Source organism: Perognathus longimembris, chromosome 5 (genome assembly GCF_023159225.1).
Source record: "Perognathus longimembris pacificus isolate PPM17 chromosome 5, ASM2315922v1, whole genome shotgun sequence".
NCBI classification, from domain to species: domain Eukaryota; kingdom Metazoa; phylum Chordata; class Mammalia; order Rodentia; family Heteromyidae; genus Perognathus; species Perognathus longimembris.
In genome coordinates, this window is record NC_063165.1 from 65,493,158 (window position 1) to 65,502,702 (window position 9,545).

Genomic DNA, 9,545 nt, shown 5'->3' on the forward strand with positions numbered 1-9,545 from the left:
CTGAGATTCGAAGTTCAAAGCCAGACCAGGCAGAAAAGTCCTTTACACTCTTATCTCCAACTAACCTCTAAGAAGTAGAATGGTAGATCAAGTGGTAGAGCTCGGGGTCAGCACCCAGGCCCTGAGTTCAAACCCCGGGATCAGCAAAATACCTACCAACCTACACACACACACACACACACACACACGATAATCACAAATACCTATACATACACACAAGTTCCAGGATCAGCATAAATACACACACACAGACACAGGCACACAGGCACACACACACACACACGCATGCACGCACACACATCCCAGGATCAGCATGAATATCCATCACCATCCCCTACTACAGGATGCAGTTATCTCTTCTCAATGCTTTTCCTTAGCTCAACAAGCCAATATAGATGGGAAAAAAAGTCTAGTCACCCATACTGGACATCTTTAATAATGAAACTTGTTTTTCTCATCAGGAAATTCTTTTTAACGAATATATATTCCATTCATGTTTACTATCTTTAAATAGTTGTGAAAAGGGGTTTCAATACATCAGTTTATAGCTATAATGCATCTTGATCCATGTTACCAACTTCATCGTTCTCCCCCATCTATCTCATGCCCCCATCCCTTCATTACCTAGTAGCATTTTCATGTGTGTACATTAAGGGCTATGACTGTATTTGCTCACCATTCCTCTTTCCACTCATCTGACCCTTTTCCTAAACCCCATTCTTCATCAAACAACACATTTGTAGCTTCTTGGTATCCATTTTGTTCAACTATCTGTTAATTGTTCAAAGGAGTATCACCATGGAAACCCACCCCTGCATATGGTATCCCTTAGTTTTTGTATATGTGCACACCCAGCCTTGGGCTTTCTTCACTACTGACTTTCCACTGGGCAAGTCACTCTGCTCAGCACCCGGGGGAGAAACAGGGTATGCAGGGGAGACATGTGGAAGCAGAGTAGACTAGGGTGGGAGCTGTAGGACCAGAGAACTGGCCCTCCATCTCCAGGAACACGGCATATGTGCTTTCTCAGAATAAAGGATTTGGTCCCTGTTATGGTGAACAGCAATCTAGAAGTCAACTTTTTTTTTTTTTATGCCAGTGCTGGAGCTTGAACTCAGGACTTCCATGTTCTCCATTAGTTGTTACTTCTTTTCCCCCACTCAAGAATGTCACTCCACCACTTGAGCTCTATTTTCAACCTTTTGGTAATTAATTGGAGATAAGATTTTCATGGACTTTCCTGCTTCAAGCCTCAATCCTCATGTCTCAGCCTATTAAGTGGTTAGGATTACAGATGTGGGCCACTGAGAGCTGGTTGTATTTAAGGCTATTATCAATCACATTTACCCTCATAGGAATGAAATACCTGAGAGCAAGTTTTACCCCAGAAGGTAGAGTGATGGGAACTAACTCTGGGGAGCAGGGGAGGAAGAGGAGCATGGGTGGGGCAGCCATTTGGGAAAGGTATAAAAGGGAAGAACTGGAAGAAAGGGGCCTAGTATACACAGGGCAGGATTACAATGTTATAATCCTCCTGATATTCATCTTTAAATGAATTCCAGGGAGCGGGAACAAGTATTGTTGTGGAAGAAGGGTAAATAGAGCAATGGTAGATGACTAGAGTCATAACATTCAGTGTACTTATATGAAAATGGAACCAGGTAACTTGAGGGGATGAGTGGGTTTGGGAGAGATGGAAGAGAATGGTGGAAGGGTGACATTGATCAAGAAACACTGTACTCATCCTGACACATTGAATTGAAACCCCTTTGCACAACTACTTTCAGACACTAAGAATTATATAAAGGAGGGGCTGGGACTATGGCCTAGTGGTAGAGTGCTTGCCTCGTATATATGAAGCCCTGGGTTCCATTCCTCATCCTCATCACCACATGTATAGAAAAAGCCAGAAGTAGTGCTGTGGCTCAAGTGATAAAGTGCTAGCCTTGAGCAAAAACAGTCCAGGGACAGTGCTCAGGCCCTGAGTTCAAGCCCCAGGACTGGCAAAAAGGAAAAAAAAAAAAAGAAAAAGAAAGGGAGAGGGAGGAGAAAGAAGGAGGAGGTGGAGGAGGGTGCCTGGCATGTAACACAGACACAGTCCATAGCCTATGCTTGGTGAATAAACAACCAATGAACTGCTTTCTGAAAATGGGGTGAGTTGGTCCAACTGTTGGAAAGAAACTCAGTCGTGAGAAACAGAGAAACCACAATGTAAAAGGCCAAATTAGGAGTCTTTTCAGGAGAGCTGGAGGACTGCTGATGGACTCATGAAAGACCAGCAACTCCAAATGCAGCTAGCACAAAGCTTAGATAAGCCCAAACCACACAATCTGTGTGGAATTAAACCCAACAAAGGTATTATACACAAGCAAAGCAAACCAGATGAGGACACTTAAACCTAACAGAAAAGCAAATCATCTAGGGAAAGAATCAGGGGAAACCAAGGACCAATGATCTGGGGCAAGCATAGACCCAGTCACCTTACTTCACTACTTCAGGCTCCTTCCTTTGGTAGCTAGCGATTTCTAATTAAGAAAAGTTTACAAAATATGAAATAGATGACTATGGTCATTTTGTCTTATTTTTGTGTTTGTGCTAGTCCTGAGGCTTGAACTCAGAGCGTGGGCACTCTCCCTGAGCTTTTATATTCAAGGCTAGCACTCTATCACTTGAACCACTGCTCTACTTCTGCTTTTTGGTGGTTAACTGGAGATAACAATCTCATGGACTTTCCTACCCAGGCTGGCTTTGAATGCTGATCCTTAGATCTCTGCCTTTTGAGTACGATTACAAACATGAGCCACTGCCATGCAGCTGAGCTGTGGCTACTGGAAGTTAATGCCAAATCTCAATTACACAATCCTAGTCTGAGACTTTAGGGGAAAAAATACATCTTAAAAAAATCACACCTAATTCAAGCCAATTTCCATTTGGAGAAATGTTAAAAGGAATCGTATGCTGATTTCTCAGTGAAAATATAAGCTCAAACGTACAGTCATATGCTGGACTCTCTTGGCTATTCCAACTTTTTGTTGTTGTTTTAAATCAAAGAAACTCCAGAAGACTCAAATGGGTCATGAGAACGAGTGGTGATCTTTCAAGAGGACAAATGCCCTACTGGTGTGTGAATACTAAGTTTCTTTCCTGTGTCTGAGTAGAATGCTTGCTTACACATACTAGCAAAGAACACAATTAGCATACTAATTTGAGTCTCTGTCTAAAGAATGGAAGATTCTTTTGACACAGACAGCTGTCCATGAATAGCGAGGGCAACCCTTGGTCAGTCTTCCGTCTGTCTTAAAGAGTCCAGCCTTGGGCACACATTAGTGCTGAGACCTTAGTTCTGCTATGCTACTGTTTTGACTGTAACTTCATCTGTAAAATGGGAACATATTCGTACCTGCTTCATCAGCTGCTGGGAGTATTAAGTCAGTAATGCACTCACTCTACACACTGTAATATTTTAAAATCTCTATGTGAATCTTTTTTTTTTTGGGGGGGGGGGAGCTCAGCAGTAGGTCTAGGATTCTTCTACTGCTTGCACAGAGAGAGGGTGTAGGAAAGTGGTTTTCCTAGATCCATTTTGATCTTCGCCTGTGCTGTGTGGTCTGAGTTTTCCCGACTTCCCTAGAGCTGAGAATCTTGCTGCAGTGAGCAAGTGCCAGTTTCACTTTTGCCTTTGGTTCATGGCATTCAAGGACTTCAAGGACAAACATTGGAACAAGGAGGGAAAATAACTGGCAATGACTTTGGGACAGCTCTAGTGAGAGTTGAACAATAGTATGACAAATCAACATTTGCACCAGTCCTAGTGGCATGCCTATAATTCTGTCTCTGTGTTTCAGACCTAGTCTTTCTTTGGGGTGTGTGTGTGTGTGTGTGTGTGTGTGTGTGTGTGTGTGTGTGTGTGTGTGTGCGTTTGTACCATTCCTGAAATGAGCTTAGGGCCTGGGTGCTGTCTCTTAGCATTTTTGCTCAAAGCTAGAGCTGTATCACTTGAGTCCATCCACTTCTGGCTTTTTTGGTGGTTAATTGGAGATAAGAGTCTTCCGGTGCTGACTTTGAACCTTTATCCCCAGATCTCAGCCTCCTAAGTAGTAGAATTACAGGTGTGAACCATCAACGCCTGGCTATGAGTTCCTCTTTTTTGTCTATACTGGGTTCTCTCTTGGCTTTGCCCCTCTCTTTTCCTCCAGCCTCAGCTGCATGTGGGAATACTGTGTGGAGCTTCCAAACAGCTTGAGGCCTGGGTCCAGCCTTAGGATTCCATCGCCACTTGTCTGCAGTGTGCTCTCAGTACTGGACTTCTTATTTTTTTATGGTTCTGGGAATTGAATCTAGGGTCTTGTGTTTGCTTAGGCAAGAATGTTAGCACTTAGCTAACATCCCAGCTCTCAGTATTGAAGTTTAAAAAAATTCCAAAGAATCATTGCATCTGGAACAGTAAACATTTTAAACATGATTTGGTTTTTAATGTAAAGTTCAAGTTGACACATACCAGTAATATAATTAATTAAAAGACAAGTTTTGCCAGGTGCCAGTGGCTCATTCCTATAATCCTACCTACTTAGGAGGCTGAGAGCTCAGGATTGAGGTTTGAGGCCAGCCCAAGCAGTAAAGTCCGTGAGGCTCTCATCTCTAAGCACCAAAAGGCAGGAAGTAGAACTATGGTTCAAGTGGTAAAGCATTAACTTTGAGCAAAAGAAGCTTAGAGACACAACCTGGGCATTATCCCCAGAAGTCCAATCCTCAGGACCAGTGTGTGTGTGCACACGCACACGCGCGCACACACACACACACCTTTTCAAATCATGGCAAATAAAATAAAATTTCTGCTGCTGATGACATTTTACTATCTGATGATAATTTAGCTTTTCCTTGAACGCAAGCACACCCTGCCCTGCCCAGCCCAGTGGTACAGCCGAGAGTTCAGGTGGGAGAAGAGTGGTGGAATGGGCTTCTTTCTTCCAGGGATTATTCCTAAAAGGCATAGGTTGCTTAGAGAACCTGTTTATAAACACGTCAAGTGCATGCACAATATTTGTAGGAAACGTCAGGCCCTATGTATGATAGGTAGAGAGATAATAAATGGGTTGGGTAATTTTCCTAATGTACTTGGGGTCCTTGTCCTTAAATCAGTAATTCTAGTATGTTTATTAATGACAAAGGAATGAGTACCTTCTTCTACTTCCTCGTTTGTTAACTCAACTTGCTAGTTCTGTAAGAGAAAGGACGAGTTAGACAGTTGAGCTCAGTATTGATTTTTGTTTCCCAAATACTCAAGCAGAAAAAATGAAGCTTGAATCTGAGGCTGAGAGGAATAGAGTGAGTTCTCAATGTGTGGTTGTTGGTAAGTGTTTGTCATAGTAGTGATGATGGTATTGTGAAATCTTCCTGAGAAATGTTTTCAAAGCAGAAGTGTGTAGAAGAGAATATATTACCTTACTTTCATTAAGAACATTGAACTCCTCTGAATAATAATTACAATAATAAAAATAACTTTATAAGATTTCAAATGTAAAATAAAGGACAAGCGATGGATGGAGAGCTTGTCTGCTCAAGTTGAAACCACCTAGATTCTGTTCCAAATTCTCTCAGCAATTTTCCTAGCTTAAAGGAAATGAAGTGTTCTATATTTTAATGACTTGATTTTGATTTCAATGTTTCAAGCTATTAGTGAAAAATAGATTTCTAGATTTTTGAAATAAGCCAGTTAACATTTTATTGTGTAATTTTATAGTAAACTATGCTTTGCATCGTTAGGCAAATAATCTTCAATGTATGTGTGTGTGTGCGTGTGTGTTTGAAGTCCTCATTATCATGTGGTTAGTGAAAGGTCATATTCAGGCATCAAATCAAAATGAGACAGATTTCTATACCTATCTCTACCTACTAATACTGTTGATAACAATAAATTTTAGGAAATTGACAAGTGATATACCCCAAGAAGAATTGCTTAGTGAAAGAAACCCAAGTATAATTTAAGGGTACTTCCCACCTTTCTGAGCAACAGCTCTCCTTACTTCCCAATGTCTACCTCACGGGCTCACTTCCTGAGACAGGATTCTGCGCACAGCAACCGGACCCCTATGGAATGTGCTGCCCTACTGAAAATACCATGGCTTTGCGCCCTTCTGTTTTTCTGCTCCTTGTTTTACACTGCTGTGTATTTTACACCCACCCTGGCCTACAGTCTATGAAACCTCAGTTTTTCTTTTCACACATCATTTCTGAATCTGTGATTTTTTTTCCTACCATTGCTTTTTCCCCTGCGCTTTTTATGTCACTGGAGACAGCTTTACATTTTAATACAGTTTCTAGTCCTCCAGGGCCCTCTCTCCTGAAATGACTCCCGCTCCCCAGGGCTGCTGAAGACTGGAGCCGAGAGAGGAGGAGCTTTTGTGGACAGGGGTGCGGGTGGCAGATAACTCCAGCTGTCATTACAAGATCATCCAGATAAGGGCGAACAATCAAGTAGGGGCTTACCGTCCACTTGAGTTTTTCTGATTGTAAAACCAGCCATTTTTCAATTTAAATAATTTAAGGATTCCAGCTTCCCTATACTCTAAGGCTCATTTAGCCTCTTATTAGCTAATAGTTTCTCCAGTTCAAGAGGTGGAAGGGAACGGTAGAGATTTTTGTTGTTTTATTGTTAACTCACAGCAGTGGGTAGTGGTATATAAACAACAACAAAAAATAAGCCAAACAAATGTGATAAGAAAAGAGAATAGGAATCCATACAAATAATCATCATTGATTAACAAAAGTTAATTAAAAGGAATAAAAAGAGACAAGCACGGAATGGCCTCACACATATCAATAGGCAGATGGCAGAGAGGAGAGTGAATTAGAAAATTGATTCCCAGCTAACTAGAAGGACATAGATGGACACGGACTCTGTTGTAAATTGAGAATCTCTCAACTTCTTTGCTTAGTCCTTTCTTCCCAGCATTCTGCCAGTGCTCATGTCTCACATTGCTTCCACAGAGGGCTGGGAAAGGGAAGAGAAAGACCAAGCTGCAGAACCCTGCAGAAGGCACAAGGGATTTCAGGGCTCTTAGGACACAATCCTCATGGCAGTAGCAAGGGCAGCTAAAACACCCGCAGAAGACACAGGCCATTCTTTCTCTCCGGGTTCTAAGTTTCTCTTTTGCTCCTTTGCAATTTTGCATTTCCCCCACTGTTTCTTAAATCTTGAGCCAAATGCCAGTCACTGTGATATTTATAGTTAAGTGGTAAATACCAGACTGGGAGCCCCTTTATGCCAAATGGGAAGGGGAGTCCTTGGAGAGCTGTCCAACAAGAACACAGGCTTTTGGTCTTCTTTTGGGAGCTTCTTTTGGCAAGATCAGGCTTTCTGCTTTCATGTAAGTGTTCTAGGGATGCAGAAATAGTTGGATGCCATGAAAGAACTGTTCCTCTAGGCTTTACTTTTCCCATCGTTGATCAACACATGCCACTCACATCATACCACAGATTCCCTGGCTCACAAACTCGAGCCTGAGCCAAATGATTGGACAGCCAGTCAGAGGAAATATTTCCTTCTAGAAAGGGGAGCAGGTTACCACCAAGAGTTAAACCAGACTTGCAGTCTCCCATTGAATTAGGGAAGCAACAAGTCCCCTGAGCAAATAAAGTCTTCTGCCAGCCTTTGAAAGGGCTCTGCTTATCTGAAAGGGAGTATCAAGTGTAAAGGAGTCAAGAAGAAGAAGGCACTAGGAAGAGTGTTCTTTTTTCCCTCTTCCTTCCCCTTCTTCTACCTTCCTTTCTAGCTCCCTATCCTCTCAACAATACAAGCCTTGTTGAATTACTGGGGGACTACAATAGACGTAATTTTGGTGCATACATAGGAAAAAAATGATGGGCTGTCTTTCAAAGACCAGACTGCAAACTTCTGGTCAAATGGACGGTGTCTCCCCCTGCATCCCCTCATTCTCTATCATGTTAGAATTATGAAAAGCACAAGCATAGTCATGGAAAGATAGAAGTGTCAAAATTATTTATTCTTTCTCTTTCCTCCTTGCTTCTACTTTCCCTCTATTCTTGCCCCCCCCCATCTCTCCCTCTCTCTCTCTCTCTGTCTTTTCTGGATCACAAGCTCTGTAAGGTCAGGGGTTCAGCTCATTTCTGTATTCTCAGTACTTAACATTGCCTAAATTGAATTAAAGCTATTTAAGGTGAAGATAAAGATTCAGTAAACAGAGAGCCAGCTGGCACAAATAAGACAGAGACTATTTTGCAGGTTTAGTTTGATTTTAATTTGCAAAATTTCAGTTTCAGAAGAATTATTTCAATTGGATTCAACAAATACTAGCCTTGAAATTTATTTTTTTCTTTTTTAGGTGACCTGTAGTGTAGGTAGATTTCTATTTTTCCCTAGGAAAAGTAGTTTTTCTTTGGAAAAGTACTGTTACTCAGATATTCTCTTGATTTTCTAGTGTTTTTCAAGGACAAATTTTTATTATGAACTTCCTAGAGTAATTTCCTAATATGCTATGTTTTTAAAATTATTTGACTATGTTATCCTTTTAGCCTTTTAATAGGCTATCAAAACAGATTCCCCATAATGTTTTGGAAAAATTAGCATCTAAATTCAGATTTTTTTCTAGTTTTCTTACTTTTGGACTTAGGTTTCAATTAATATTTTCTGCTGTGAAAAAAGTGCTCATTAGTTAACATGAATGAAGTTCGCATTTAGAAATGATTCAGATGGTAACTTTTATGTGTTGTGGCTTTTTTTTTTTAACCACACTTTTAAAACTTAAAAAGAACTTCAAAATGTTACTTTGGTGAGAAACTAGATCAATCATGTTTTGCTTTAACAATTGCAATAATGCACCCAGAACCCAGAGTACTTCTGAAACCAAGGACATTACCACTTAGGCACTACATGTTGAGTAAGCACCTTGATTTTGAGCATTGGGGTAGGGCTCTTTTACTGAGTATGCTTGGTAAACAGAGGTAAGGGTGCCTAAACATAATGAGTAACAGCAATGGTATTGTCATGCCCAGTGTGAGCTGGGCACACTCTACTCTCCTCATATATAAGATGATCTTGGTCAATAATTTCTCACCTTTCTCCCTCCAGCATGGATTCTCATCAGTAATTCCAATGGACTCTCCTCCCACACAGCCTTGGGTGACTCCAAGGAAACTGAGTCTGAAAACCAACCTTAAGGGTTATTTTCTAGTCTTGCTTCTGTGAATAATATTAAAATAGAAAAGATTAGCCAGGCACTGGTGGCTTATACTCATAATCTTAGCTACTCAGGAGACAGATCTGTGGATCATAGTTCAAAGCCAGCCCTGGCAGGAAAGTCCACAAGACTTTTATCTGTAACTAAACAACCAAAATTCCAGAAGTGGAGCTGTGGCTCAAGTGGTAGAGCGCCATCCTTAGGCAAAAATGCTAAGGGACAGTGCCCAGGCACTGAGTCAAAGCCTCAGTGTTGGTGTGGGTACGTGGGCACACACACGGGCACACACACACACACATATACACACAAAGATTATTTATATCCATATTAAAGCCTTGTAATTGTCAC